The following is a 15,920-nucleotide window of genomic DNA, read 5'->3' as shown; positions in this document are numbered from 1 at the left end:
ATATACATATACATACATATATACCTGCACATGTCCATACACATGGAAGGTCCATTATGCATGAAGTGGTGACCGTGGATGTTCACAGTGTCCAGTGACTTATGACATCGTGAATGAGGAGTTATAGAGTCTAACTGCTGTTGGGATGAATGATCTGTGAAAGCGCTCCTTCCTGCAGCGAGGGTGTTTCAGTCTCTGACTAAAGGAGCTGCTCAGCCCACTCACATACTCATGCAGTGGGTGATGTGGGTTGTTCATGATGGATGTCAGCTTTACTAACATCCTCCTCTCACCAACCACCTCCACAGACTCCAGGGGACGTCCCAGCACAGAGCTAGACCTCGGCACCAGTTTGTCATTATATTGAGCCTGTCATTATAACTCCTTATTACATAAATAAATCTTCTTCCTTTAAACTAGAGCATCTCTAGTTTGGTCATGTTAAATACTACTACAACTGTAATACTGTTATTATTACAGTTTCTGCCTTGAAAAGTGTGCCACAAGATGGTGCCAGAGCTCTCTGCAGACAGCAATGCAGGTCTATCACTCAATCAGCTGGCAGTGCAATGTTCACAACACTCAGGCCTGAGCGATAACACCACTGACTCTGTGTTATGATACCGATGACCGCTATTTGAAGCTGAGGAACATCCGATATGGAAATTTAGCATGCCTGACAACTGAAATGCCTCCTGCGAGGTTTACAGACTATACATGTGTTCAGTGAGTACAGAGGTCTGCAGTGTGAGGAGCTGTCAGTCACATTCTCTGCCAGAGAAGACGTGATCATCTTCACACTGAATCTCGATGATAAAGCGCCTCCTTAACACACCGAGAACACAGCAGCTCTGTGTTATCTGTTCCAGCCGCTAATTCTGACACAAGTCTGTCCTCTCATTCAGTCGTTCACATCAGACGGAGCCGCAGTGCTGTACCCTCCGTCTCTGCACTGATGGATGAGCGTCTGACAGGCTGTAGTCTGAGAAGCAGCAGCAGCAACGCTGCGTGCAGGCACCAGTGAGCCTGTGAGGGACAGAAACATCTGTATATTCGAGCTTTCGACTCCTGCGGCGTGCTGCTCGGTGCGCGTGGCAGGACAGGAGGAGGTACACGCTCGCCTGGCTGCGTGGCGAGCCGTGGCCACCATCATTGTTGTGTGAGACTGTGAAATAAAGATGAATCAATACACTGCAGAGATACACTGTCTATAGAACATGCACATATAAGGATGTGACACACATGTGGACATATACATGTGTATGTGTGTCTTTAGTGCAGGAGTCTGTAGGAGTTTGCTGGCCTAAAACAAATGTTGTGATTTTATTCTCTTCTTGGTTGTTGCGGTCGTGGTTTTCACATCATTTTCAATCACAGGTCATTTTCCATCTTAGTAAAGCTGCCTTTTATAGAGTGAAGCAGGAAAGAAAAGAATGGAAAAAATGAATGGATCAAATGGATTAAAATCAATTTTGTCGATTTATTTAAAAAAACAAAAATGGCCTCTATGAGGTGTCCCGTTCCTCCCTGGAGGTGCCTGAGTGCCAAACTGTATACATAGGCAAGGCAAGGCAAGGCAAGTTTATTTGTATAGCACAATTCAACAACAAGGTGATTCAAAGTGCTTTACAGAGACATTAGAAACAAGAACAAATAAAAAGCATGATTTAAAATTGATTAAAACAAGCAAATAAACTAACTAACTAATTAACAAACAAACAAACAAACAAACAAACAAAACAGTATATAAAATCAAAACAGATAAAATCAGAACAGTAGATAAAATCAGTAGTTAAATGTAACATACATGAATAAAAGATTGCTTACTGCAGCACAGGAGAGGCAGGCCACTGTTACGAACATCAAAGTGGAACAGTTGTTGCGCTTTGTGACATTTTGTAGAGTTTACCGTTTGAAGGATGCTATTTATTCTGAATGTTATATGCGCTGATTTCAATATGCAGAAGTGAAAATCTCACTTTGCTGGACTTTTTCAGGTCTGGCTCTGACCTGGTGATGGGACGCAGAAAGCCTTCATTTCCACACGTGTCTGCTCCACAGAGCCCAGGGTGGCTCATTTCGGTTTCTGAACTCAGGAGTGCCACTCAAGCAGAAACTGCCTAAGGCTTTAGGAATGAAATGAAATACAAAATGAGATGCTATAATGTTGTTTTATAGTGTTCTTTATATCACAGTGTGAAAAAAGGCTTGTTCAGTAGAACCAAATTAAAAAATAAATAATAATAATAATAAAAGTAATTTATTTTTATTTATGTATTTGTATTATACCTGCTAGCAGCTTTGTGAGGCTGTGTGCTGACAGTGTTCAGCAGGTATAATAATGTTGGCAGACATTTGTTTGCATCTGATGTGTGTCATTAGACTTCTTTTCTCCATTTTTGCTTTATTCTTCTAATGCACTGTATTTTAGGTGAGACAATATTTCTTACTCTTTAATATCTATTTGATACGGAAAGATATATCTACTGTATATATAGCATTTATGTTCAGTGTTGTTTAGCCTGTGGAATAAATGACACTAGATAACAAAAGCAGTGCTGTTTAAGAGCTGTTAGCTGCTCCGCCAGAGATACAATATCACTCAGTGCCTTCATTTTAAATAAAACTGTTTGAGGCCCAAAGAGGTCAGTGTAGCTGATATTCCATATGAAAGCAGGAAGCTCCATGTCTGAAAAAATAAATAGAAATCTGAGAAGTAGAACTTTGTTTTTCTCCCTGCCTCATTAATCATCCTAATCACCACACAACCCCTCTGATTTACCCCGTGATCCGGAAATGGCACTAAACTACCTGTAAACATGGCTGCAGCGGCGATGTGCCCCTCACACACTGACACAACAGTAGCTACTAACAGTCTGCTATGTGTCTCATGTGAAAGTCTCAGGTTTTCATGATGCTGGTGCTCTGAAAGTTCATGAACATGGATAACTTCAAAATCTTAGCAGCTGTGTGTTTTTTAAGCTAATTCACTGAGTATAATAAATGTCAACCATTTGCTTGCACCACAGGAAAACTCAGGGATCACTAAAGTTAGTATGAGTTATACTCCGGGGAAGCTGTGGGGAGGCACGCTGAAAGCACTGCTGCAAAAGTGGCACAAAGAAAGATCTGAAACTGTGTCTTCCAGTGATTGTGGCAATAATTATATTATTTACAGGAGTTTTGTAATCCCGCTCCTTAAGGGGGAAATAACTGTGTAAATGAAAATAATAATAAAAATAAATAAAAAGAGTCTGAGCAGTCACTTTGGAAACAATACACAAAAACTAAAACCATAAAAAAACTCCAAAACAAACTTTTTCAGAAGAAAATGTTGTGTTGTTTACTCTGCTGCATTTATTTGATCGCCTGACTTCTTTTTTAATTTTAATTTTTGCTTGTTAGAAACTGTGCCTCATTTTAATTTATCCATCAGTGTGTTTTACACGAGTAAAGCTAAAAGATGGTAATTTAGGTTCGTTTTCATGTAAAGGAAATTCCACCTTTTCAATTGTGATCATTGGATGTCCTTTCAATCATAATATTAGATTTTTTTATAAAATATCGTAAATTATTGTTTGTTTGTTTGTTTGTGCACTGTGTATCTTCTGTGGAAATGAGCCGCCTGAATTGCTGCATCATCGCTTGATATTACTCAGTCCTCCTACCACTATAAAGTGGGTGGATTCATCATCTGAGCATAGACGCTCATGAATATAGTTTTGCAAACGAAGAGTTTGTGTGTTTTCGACCTCATTAGCAACATCTGAGAATTTTTTAACCCCTCAGTTTGAGTGTGAGAATCCCCGAGGCCACTTCCACAGACACAGTCAGCAGATAGTGATCGCATGCACAAGCATGTTTGTGTGACTCATCATCACAAATCAAAGTTGCGTTTGCGCTGAGCGGGCCTCGGATTCCCAGGCTCAGCTTTTCCGACCCGTGACCCGATCAGCATCGTGCACATGCAGAGGAGTGCTGCGCACGAAGCGACGTCAACTTCACCCGTGACTGAGGAGATGGCGGGTCGGAATAAAGGCTGCTGTGAGGCTGCAGTGACGCGGCGATTGCAGCTGTGTGTAAAGTAAGCTCCTTCACATGTGCGCTTGATTAGGGAGTTCATGTTTTACAGCGAGCCAAACATAGAAATGTAAACCACAAATGACAAATCCAGAAAGCTCAATGCGCTCGTGTTTTTGTCTCTTTTCATGTCAGGAAAAAAAGCAGAGAGAGAGAGACAGAGGTCATGCAGTTCTTTGGGTTTATTTTAGGTGGATGTATCACTTCGCTCCCCCCACTTACCATATTTCATAGTTGCTGACACTCGGGAGGCGCAATCGACATGTATGACTGAAACTCATTTCCCATGAAGCATTTATGACCCCAAAGCACGAAGCTCTGATTTACTACTTAACCCTTAAGACCTGAATGCAGCATCAATGCCGAGAAGGGAATCTTTTTACCTGTGCTGGTTTTCATGGTTTATTAATAAAGAACCAGAGATTTATTTTACCCTAAAATTCGACTTAATAAGTGAATCATTAACAAAATAATATTGTTTTTCCAAGATGATGTTATGGCTTTTTTGTTAAGTGCATTTATGTGTGTGCTGTTTCACACACTCAAAAGATGTTAAAATGATTAAAAAAAAAAAAAAAAAAACCATCAGCAAATGAATCTAAAATGATCAATAAATGTGTTTCAAACCTTGGAGGGCCACTTACCGTGCCAGATCTCTTCCTGAGCTTCCAGCTGCAGCTGCTGGCTTTCATCAGCCAGTAGAGTTTGTCCAGAGTATAAATGAGCACTTCATTACTACATGAAGTACAAACTGGTAAATGTCACTGAACACATATATTAGTGTTTTTCTTTAACATCACTCACTATCTGTATGAGTTACATCTGCCTGCAAACGCACTGAGCAAGTTCTGAAACATAAGAATGCAGGAGAGGGCGGCTCCTCTGTGTACCCTGCAGTACCTGCCTAACACGCTCTGCCTCCCACCCAACATGTGCGGTCTTTGTTCGGTACCGAACACGTTTGATCCCGACGCTGCGTTCCACTGATTTGTTAACAGTGATCAAAGATCTAAAGCAGGCCTCGTCCTCGCGTCTTTGATCATAAATTCATCAATTCAAGCTCTTTACAGCACGTTCCCATATCAGCCCTGATGTGGGACAAGATTAAACTCTCTGTTACACTGCTTACCATCTTCTGTCTTCATGGAAAATATTACATTTATTTGGCACCATCGACTCTTCACTCAGCTTTATTTCTTTTAATGAAAATTTAAAAAAAGACTTCTTTTTAGTTCCTACTGAAATTCTGAATTCCTACTGCGAAATCCTGCAGTGCAATTTCAGAGAGTAAGCAACAATAGTGTTGCTTACAAAGAAAACAATTTCATTGGAAATTCTAGGAGCTGGGATGTGATTATGTCTGCAGAAAAATAACTAAATAAGCTCTGTGTGTAATTTTAGCATTAAGTTCTAGTGAAACTCGTGAAATTAATACATGAACTCTTAAAAAAATCGAATTAGACATTTGACACACTGGATACTAAACGATGCACTTATGTAACAAAAAAAGGCTTTACTAACTAACATTCTTTCACGTTTCTATTGTGTGTTTAACTCAAAGCACGTTTGATCAGTCATCATATGTTCATCAGACCTGGAATCTATTAAACATTTGCGCGTCTTAACTCGGCTCTGAATGCTTGGTTTTCCTTAAAGTGCTGAAACTTTAAAACCAAAGTCGGCACGAGTGGAAAAAAGACTAACGTTCACGCACTTCCTTCATGTTAATGAGTCCTGATTTAATCTCGGTGCCAGTGTTTAACTCCCAGGACCAGGGAGGAGATGCAGAAACACTTAGAGAGTGCTGGCGTGTGTAACAAAAGCCATAGAATATCTGACAACAGCTTTATAACAAAATTAGTCATGGCTAAGCAGAAAGCATGTAATCCAGTTAGAACAGCTTTTGCCACGAGCTCTTTTATTTTGAAAATGCACTTCACAAATTAAATCACTGCGCTGTCATCAAGTATCTGTCAGTAATGCGAGCTCCTCATCAGATACACCTTTAGAGCTGGTCCGTGCGCCGCGCTCAGCCGTACCTCTGCAGGCCCGGAGCGCTTCGGAAAGACGAGTTCAAGCGGAACGTTTCTGCTCGGAGTTACGGCTGCAGGATGATGGGAGCCGATGTGACTCGCAGCCAACGGTGGCCTGGGCCGAGCTCCGTGCTTTGTTCCCAGATCGAGGGGTTAATGGCTTTCCGTACTGGGCGGTGAGGGAGGAGAGGCGCAGCTTTTTTCAGGCATTCTCTGTCGGAAAATTAGGATGCAGCCTCTGTTGTCATAGCCAGGGAGCTGTCTGCCACTTTCCCAGCAGCCCTTGGGCCTGTGACAGGGAGATGGATGATATCTGCAGCCTGGCCGCACTGCTCCCCAAACACACACACACACAGTTTGTCTCTGTTTCACACACACACAAACACCTATGCATGCACACACACACTCTCTTTCTTGCACTTTTTTCCTTCCTTATTCTCATATTGTTGGCTTCTCTGACACGCACGTACAGAGTGCGACTGTTTGTGTAGTACGCCCCTCTATTTGCTGCCTTTGGCAACAAAACCAATATCCTACATATCACGGGGAATCAAAATCGCACAAGTGAAAACAATGAAACTGTTTTGAGGGAAACTGCAGGATTCCTCCGCTGTTTGCTTACATGGAGTAAAAATATTATATTTCGAAATAACCAAACACACGCAGCATAATCAACAGAGGTGTTTATTAAAATCAGCAGAAAGAGCAGACGCTCCAACATCTACATTTAATGCTCGTGAATTCATGAATTGTTCAAACTGTGTACAGAGAAGTGCGGGATATTTCATTAACGAGGAAAATTGCGTGGATGTGCTTTGCAAACGATGACTTAACTTGCACGGCTCAGCTCACAGCAGTAGACGCTTTAATTAAAGAAGCTGGATTTGGATTACAGCAGTGTATACAAGTCCATGCCCCATCCCACCACCTTCGTCTTCTCCTTTCCTCCACGCCGTTCCGTTCTCATTGTCCTTACCTGCTATCCCACTCTCCACCGTGCTGCTGATGTTCCTGCAGTTGGGATGGAATCCAGTGGCCATGTCACCTGAGCGACAGCCGGTGCATACTAATGAGGAGCCGAGGGGGCGCGGGGCTCGAGTCTGCTCTTCTCAAACTGGCAGGATTAAAAAAAAAAAAGACAGGGGAAAAAAAAGTCTCCTTCACCACTTCACTTTAAATCCCCCCCTTCCCCCTTTTCTCCACACCTTTCTTCCTCCTCTTCCCTCTCATCACTTTGGAATAACAGAGAGAATGGGAGCTGTAAGAGGCAGACGAGGGTAGAAAAACAAGGAGAGGAGAAGGGACAAACAAGGCGCTGCAAGCAGAGGACAGAAGTGAGGGAAATGGTGACATGGGAGAGGGACGGGTGGAGAGGAAAGGAGAATGAAAGCCGGTAGGGAGCAGGGAGTAAAGGGAAACATCCATCACTGTTTTAAGTGACTGCAGTGGGACGGAGCTGAGTAAAAGGTCGTCTGGTCTCTTCCTGAGCAGAGTGGGCACCTGGGCAGAGCTGAGCGCCTTCCAAATGACTCCGGGCTAATTATCTCGCGCAGGCCGTCTGTTACGGCGGTCTGACACTTTTACTGACTCACTCGTCTACTGCAAGCAAAACAAGGCAGTCACACAACTAAACTCTCATCTGCTGCTGTCTGCTGGCATAATGGATCAGACTGAATAAGACTAGAAAAGTAAGGATTTTGTTGATGGTGTTGCAGATGCAAGTGGTATCTGTCTTACCTTAAAGCATGGAGAATGGCAGACAATTGCCGGGGCTCCTAGACGAGGAGAGATAATGATAGCAATTTAGCATAAATGTAGGAACACAGAAACTCCACCAACCTTCTTTTACACAAGAGAATCTGTGAAACGTTAAGCCTTTTGTAGTGAAAGATACAAATCCATCCATGCAAACTCTGAAGAAACACAGTTTTATTATCTAAGGATCCACCTGCTCAGGGGATCAGTGGATACACTTGAGGACACACGAGGAATTCCGAGTCATGGCCTGTTTCAGCATGAACAGAAAGCACGCTGAACATGTGTCTGCTGGAGCTACAGGCGTAGGCTTAACTGAATCTTTAGCTACAAAAGCAACGACGTGGCTACAGAAGCAGGAGTTCCAGTAAGTGTAAACTCAAACTGGACATCAGTGCCAAAGTTACCACAGCCCAAATGTCTGGCAGCCAAGGGGTTAAAAACATTTAGCCTGCGGTGACAATGCCGGCTAGCTATAGGTCACATTCAAGTCCCAGCCACTGGACAGCCAGCCGGCAAGACAGAGCGTAATTATCCCAGCCAGTTACAGTTCAATAACTCCATCAAGCCGCTAGCCAGATACCAGGTTTCCCTGGCAACGCCTCCAAAGTGAATCGCAGATCAGAGAGAGAGAGAGAGAGAATGGCGAGAAAACACGGGACCCGAGCAGGGAGCAGGGCCAGGAGACACCCTCGAATACTGTGGACCTGCGCACAGCACAAACACTCGCAACAAACCAGGTCTGCGAGCATTCCAGTTGGCTAAGCCGAGACCTCTGCTCTGCCAGGCCGTCAGTCTGCTCCCTCGGAGCTTTGTTGTTTGCTTTTTAATCATCGGCCCCACTTTTCCACAATCCTGCTCCGTGCCCACGGGCCCGCCGCGAAAATCCTCGAGTCTCAGCACAGATCGCTTGTCCTTTCAACAGACAGCCGCACCTCCCACAGCACTTACTGTAATCTGTAATAGTTAATGGAGTTTATCTCCCGTCGCCCTGAGAATAATAAAGAAACTTTTGTGCTTTCCATGCATGAGGATAATTACATTACAAGTGGCACTATGATTTATACCCCTTGATTGAATTAAAAACAAAATTGAATAGGCTGTGTACAAAAATGTGTGTATTTCTCCATTATTTGTGTGTGTCGCTTTGTCGCTAACGCACTTCTACGTGTGTGCGTTTAGGTGACTGTCTGGCCTCCTGCCGCAGTGTCTGGAAACTCAGACACTCCCCCCCCTCCATTCTGTACTGCCCCACTATCAGGCATACCTGATACCCCCCACCCCCAAACACACACACCTACACACTGACCACCACCACCTGCGCCTCCTCCCCACCCTGCTGCGATAAGAGATCCTCCAACAGGAAAGCCTGACAATCGAAAACAACCAAAAATCAAAAACAAGCCATCTAATTCACAAAATCCACCTGATTTCCATGTCGCTCCAGCCCAAATCCTAACGTGCCGAATAAATGTTAATCTGGCCTTATTGCTTTTAAAGCTGAGCGACGCGGCGGCGGAGTGTGTTACATGACCACCTCTGAACAATGGAGCGTAATCTCTCACACACACTCGGGCCATCAGCTGGAGCCTTTAGTTTATCTCCACCTATTCAAGGTCTGGATCAATGTTTCCTGCAGGAGCTTGAAGACTTGGCGAGAACAGAAACCTCATACCGACAGCTGTTTGTTTAACACGAGTGCAGATAAAAGCGCATCGCAACATATTAATATACGAGATCTGCTGATACGTGCAGCAATTTCAATTATTTCGCTTTAATCAGTCCAAACATAATATTTAACATCCTGTGTCTAAACCGGCACCAGGAAAAGTCTTTTGATTGGCTCGGCATAAACACGGTGCATAAACATTTTGTTTTTTTTAAAACAGAAACAGAAAAGAAAAGCTAATATTGCCCCTCGCTGTTAGATAGTGCAACCTTGACAGACACTTTCAGATCTACTATAACTGCAACCTGATTAAGAGTTCATTAAAAAAAGTTTTAACAATTTGAATCAGCTCTTATTTTAAATTAACCCATTTTTTAAAGTCACATTTTATACACTTCAATAATAAGTAATAACAAAACTGACACTGACAAAATAAAAGACTTTTAATGAGGAACATATTAATCCTAAAGTGTCAATGTTTTCCCTCAGCACAATGCCTACAGGCTTGGATCTGTTCACTTTCAATAAAATCACGACTTTTACAGCGTTAAAGCTTTAGCAGCATTTTCCTGAACGACACTTCCTGCCTTCGTTGCTACGTCCGATGCAGTGTGTGATGTGTGATGGCAGAATCGAGATCAATTTAGCGGTAGCTCATTGAGAACTAGTTTGACTTTGAACAAAGTTTGTATTCCCCATTGAGCGCAGTTACAAACCAGCTGGGAGCTGATTTTTACGGGGTGATATTTATTGGATCCTTGGCGGATTGCTCTGAGCGTGCTGCTTTGTTACTGTTGGAGGGGGGTGGGGGGGTGGTTGTTTCATCAGTGGGCTCGGGTGCTGCCAGACTTTGCTGCGTGTCAGACAGACCCTAATAAAACTGTCTGGCTGTTTTGTGGGCACCAGCTCCGCTCTGCCTGTGCTGCGTCTGACTGCTCAGCACTTGTCGCACTGTGCCTGGCTGTTTGGTATTCATGGGGCATGGCGCTCCTTCAGCTGTTGCTGGGGGCTCTGTGGCATAGGCACAGACTATTAGTTGGCATCGGCATTGTTCGCTATGAAACCAAATAGGGAGACGAGAAAAAAAAAACATAATTAGGGAGAGAGAAAGACTGGAGACTGGGAGAGAGATGGAGAGGAGGGCATTAGAGAGAAAATCAATTGTTTTGAACTGTATTCCTAATACGAGTAATTTAGCAGAAATTAGGTTTTCAGAAAAGCATGCCGTCTTGGGAAAAACTGAAAGTTTAAAAACCAGGTCAAGCTGTAATTGTAAATGAATTCACACCTTTCTCTGGCACAAAAGGAAAAGAACCGATTTTTTTTATTTTTTTATGCAGACCTAATTTATTGTAATTGCACTTCTATAGTCATGTTTATAAGAGACGGGCCCAGTGTTTTCATTTTCTATTCAGCATTCAATCTTGTCCTTTTCTCTTTAAGAGCCTGTCTTAATGAATTACGATGTCTGTCTGCGCTGAGCTACGCCTCCCGTTTAAATATTGATTGAGATCATTAACCAATTTGGTCGTTTCATCTCACCACAATCGCAGATTTCAACAGAAATATTCAGATGAAGAGAGCAACTCGATTTCTGTTGACCCGATTCCACATTTTCAAAGCGTGGCCATAGGTTTTTATTTCACATACTGCATGTTATCTTTCTTTATTTCCCCTGATTTGAACAATCGGGACCTTTCAAAATCAATTAAATATAGAAAGATATAAAGTCATTAGAGTATTTTTTGTTTAAGTATCTGGTTTATGTGCATACTTCTAACTAAAAATAAAAAAAGGTAGAAGTGAATTATAATTAGAAGAATTATTTTGAGGCTAATGTAGAAAATTTATATTCTAACCGTAAAATATTTGAAGACTTTCTGACATCTGGCTGAGAAATGTATCAATTTATGAAGCAGATAAGTGAAATTATCAACTATGAAAAATGTAAAGAAAAAAATGTTTTTGAACTTGTGTGTTTTAGCTCTCCAGTGCTCACAGCAGCAGCAGATGTGGCATTAGTCCTTTTGCTCCTATAGCGTCTAGACTTATCAATTTCAGAGTGACTGCTCTGGTAATGGAGGATCAGATATATTGGCTGTGTGGAGGTGGTGACAGGGGTTAATCAACATGAGCCTGGGGTGTGGTGGTTTGGACTGGTTGGTGTCCTGTCATTTCTAATCAGATCATGTGTTACTAGAATTGTATTCAAACACAGATGTTGACACAAAGAGAGATTACGGTGCCGGTTGACAGCCCAGTGCAGAATCGATGGGTATTTTTCGCTTTAATGGCGGCGGTACTGGCGCCATTACGAAAGGCGTCCTTCATGATTTTGGGGGGAAAAACAAACAAAAAAAATTCAAACAAGCGCAGCCCTGCAGATGCAGTCGCATCAGTGCTGCAGTTTTCCTTAACGGGTTCGTACACGATGTCACGGAGGAGCCAACAGAACACAAACCCTTCACATATGTGCTTTTTTTTTTACTGCGCTAAGCTATTTCCTTTCTGTGTGTTAGCCATTCTCTGCACCGTCCCATCCATACATGCATTTTTAAAAGAAAATCAGCCGCTGATTCTTTCCGATTCCATGTGAAACATTCGGCAGAAAGTCGATTGTGCCGTCCGCCCGCGTCCCAAGAGCCTAACCCGTGATTTTTCATCAAGAGAGCTCACAAGTTAGGGTCTCAGGGAGCAGGTGAAGTACGACAGAGTCTACAGAGGAGCCGCAGTCAGCTGCAGGGCACTGACACCTTTCTTTCTCTCTTACTCACTCACACACAAATGCACACACACACTCACACACACACACTGTCTCTTCGTCAACCAGTGCCACTTAAACGTACCAAATTTCTATTAAAAGGCACCGAAAGCTACAAAGTGTCTATAGTTTAAATATAGTTGAAACTATAGGCACAGGCTGCAATTAAAAAACAAAGTAGCTCTGCACAGATATATGCTCCAGCGTTCCTCCGTTCTTCCACTGCGGACAACTTTTTTTTTCTCGACGGCTTGGTTTGATTCCTGTGCACACAAAGACCTGCAAAGGTAGACAGATTTTCAGGCATATGTTTAAATACACTAAAAAACAACAAAGCAGCAGACAGCAGCAGTGGCAGCAGTAGGCTGCAGAGATGACAAAGAAAGACAAAGCAGGGATTTCGCCGGAGACGGCCAGACCTAAATGATCTTCGTGGCAGTGCCCAGACAGAAGCAGAAGCAGAGGCTCAGACAAACAGACAAGCCTGCACTGCCTGCTCTGTGCTAACTAGCCTTTGTGCTGAGGAAGGAAAAGCCCCCTAGCCAAGCAGCTGGGCTCGCCTTTGTCCTAAAGAGCATCAGCTGATCATCAGTCTAAATTTCTCGCTTCCAGGGTGGCGGGACCAGGACCTGGCTGGCAGACTCTGCTCGACTGATGGATGCAGAGAGCCACCAGCAGCAGCCTCACCCTCTGGCTTTCCATCACAGCAGCCCCTACGGATAGGTACGGTTAGACACTGAATCCAAAAAAATAAAAAACGCACGGCACTTTGAGCTGCTCAGCATTACACAGAATGCGGGTAAATTTCCAGAAAAATCATCTTTTCACAAAAGCAGTACGAACGAGAGAAGGGCGGGTTCGTCTTCAGCACAGGTACCGAAACTTGCCTCCCTTCCCATATTTCACTTTCCACTGCTGACTGCAATACCCTCGACACCAGACTCTACCACCTACCAGCCCAACTCTGCCGCCACAGCAGCAAGCTTGGCGATAAGTTATCAGTGTCAAAAGGCACGGCGCTTCAGCGAGACAATTAACTGGAAAGCAGCTCCAGCCCGGCCGGAGCCAAACAGTCACAATCCAGACCTTAGCTGCACTTAAAAATGCCAAACTGCAGTAAATGCTAAAGCAATACTGAAAACATTCCCATATCGTTTTCACCGGTCGTGTACCCAAACACACCAGTGAATGCCCCCCCCACCACTCCCCCCGCCCCCCCTCCTCCCAATCATCCCACAACTCCTCCTCCTCAGACCAGGAGAAGAAAAAAAAAGCAGCCGGATAGATGTCTCTGACTGTCTCCTTCTCTCTGGGGAACGCCAGGCAAAGTGGAGGCTTCCGGAAATGAATGCGCCGCGCCACCCGACGCGTTGCCTCGCATGCTCACTCTTCTGTCTGCCACCGACTACGCCTTTTGTTATCCGCCTCTGAGCTGAGGATGATGAAGAACAGAAAGAGGGGGGAAAAAAAGGGCAGTGGCAGAAGAAAGGAGGGGGAGACGGTGGGGGGCGGCGCGGGTGCCGGTAAAGGCTGAGGTGTCCGCGGGAAGCTGCAGCCAGACGCAGGTCAGTGAGGTGGGACGTCTCCGCCACCCCACCCCTCACCCTCACCCCCACCCACTACTCCCCAGCACACAGCATCCCTCCTTTCCAATTGCATTGTCAGCTCCATCTCAGCATCTCAACCCCCACCCCTCCACAGCACCAGTACCACCACCAGAACTACTCATTCTCCTCCTACCTGCTCATGACGATGGGACATCAGCCATGTCGTGACACTGTTATCTACACCCTCTACTTTTATTTTCCTTCCCTCTCTTCTTCTCTCTCGTACCCATCGCAGGTCCGACGCGACACGCTGCCGTTGCCAAACAAACAACGGGATATAAAAAAATTAAAACGAGAAGCCCCAAAACATTTGCTCCCTCTAGCTGCCGCTGCCGCCGGAACCCGCTACTTTGCTTTAACTCATCCCCCTCCCCCATCTGACCCTTGCACCCCAAGCCCTACCTTCTATTACTATCTCCACCCCACCCCCTCCCACCACCCATCCCCTCCCATCACTCCAGGTCTGTACCTGTCTGCTTGTCTGTTTCTCCCTGTCTGCAGCTGCTTGCCCAAAGTGAGATACTGCAGCAGGAGTCTGCAGCGACAGCCCTCGCTCTTTCTCTCCCCCTCTCTCTCTCTCTCTCACACACACACACCCTCCATCCAGCCTTTGCTGGTGAACACGTTCCTCCCTGTGCTGATCAATTTCTTCTCTTTTTCAGCAGCACACACACACACACACGTGCACACACACTGCAGTGGACTGGTTGGCCGTGGTGGAGGATGCACTGTAGCTATCCCACTGTCTTGTAGCATCGGTGCAGCTGGTACAGTCACATCCAAACACATGCACAGCAGAGGTAGCCACTGACACAAAATTACCATCTCAGACAGAGAGCACACAAATGGCATTGCACACACACAACATAGGCAGCAACAAACTAACAAGACCCCCACACCCCAAAAACCAGACAGAGAACAGTGAGACAGAGTGACACTCCAGCTGCTTTGCTTAGCTCTCTCTCTCTCTCTCACACACACACACACACACACACACACACACACACACACACACACACACACACACACACACACACACACACACACACACACAGCAATGTGGTCAGCACAAGCACGAACACAAACTGTCACTGTCACAATATTGTGACCGAGGCTTGACAGCAGCGAGCAGCAGCATAAGGCACACGGCTGTTTGAGTCAGACACAAAAGCAAATATCTGGTCCAAGAATTTTCTCATCGTTCTTGTCAAGTGTTACATTTTCAGATCATGTTTTTTGGATCCTGCACGATCACACGCAAAATACAAAAACGTGTCACTGTGCCGCCCGGCACTACATCTATGTCTATGTGGAAATATACATAATGGAGCTCAGCAAGCATAATTTCGAGTCAGACTGATTAACTCGAAGGGTCACAAAAACATCAAACCTACTTTCAGCGTTTGCCAGAATTCTTCACTGTTCGTAGCCAAAGCAGCATTTGGTCATTTTAATGTTTAAAAACCTCAACAATAGAAAGAAATGTGACATACATTTGTCTTTATGTAATTAAGATATTTTGTTTGAGATACCGAGGGACAAACCCGTAGAGAGTACATTTTAAAAATATGACATTTTACTCATTCTCATTCAGCCCGAACCAGATCTGCCCTCGACAGCTTGCGCTAATCTCAAACCTTAATCACCTTCAACACCGTGGATAGATTAGGGTTACGACCCTGTGTCACAAAGAGGGGCCAGAGAAAGAGAGAGAGAGGTCTGCAAATGTTATCATTGATTGATTATGCCCTTTAATTCAAATGGAAAGCATCAGCTTCCCAACTCTGCTGCAGTGCAGGAAAAAGGCTCTCACAGCAAATGTCACTTCATCAAAGATGTCAAATTCGTCTGTACCTTTCCGTCCTGCAGAAACGCACAGAAACACGGCGAGCTAAGCGCCGAAGAGGTGCACAAGTAAATCCTGCTGCCAATGTCAAAATCGTGGCCAGGATGAAGTCTATGGGGGATGGTTGGTCCTCGTGGATCTGCTCGGCGATGGTGGCGGTGACGCAGAG

The 15,920-nt window shown here is 44.4% G+C and overlaps 1 long non-coding RNA gene across 2 annotated transcripts in view; it reads right to left on the bottom strand.

The window, feature by feature from the left end:
* Window positions 1-6,779: 6,779 nt before the first annotated feature.
* The window catches only part of LOC120721455, a 44,459-nt gene continuing 35,318 nt past the window's right edge, over window positions 6,780-15,920 (bottom strand). For both annotated transcript variants that reach the window (XR_005693168.1, XR_005693170.1), the window contains exon 3: window positions 6,780-7,888. This is a non-coding gene — a long non-coding RNA (uncharacterized LOC120721455). The remainder of the gene's footprint in view (window positions 7,889-15,920) is intronic.

The sequence above is a fragment of the Simochromis diagramma genome, unplaced genomic scaffold, assembly GCF_900408965.1.
Source record: "Simochromis diagramma unplaced genomic scaffold, fSimDia1.1 OVJJ01000123.1, whole genome shotgun sequence".
In the NCBI taxonomy this organism is placed as follows: domain Eukaryota; kingdom Metazoa; phylum Chordata; class Actinopteri; order Cichliformes; family Cichlidae; genus Simochromis; species Simochromis diagramma.
The sequence above is the reverse complement of the archived record's forward strand: the minus strand, read 5'-3'. Positions and strand labels throughout refer to the sequence as shown.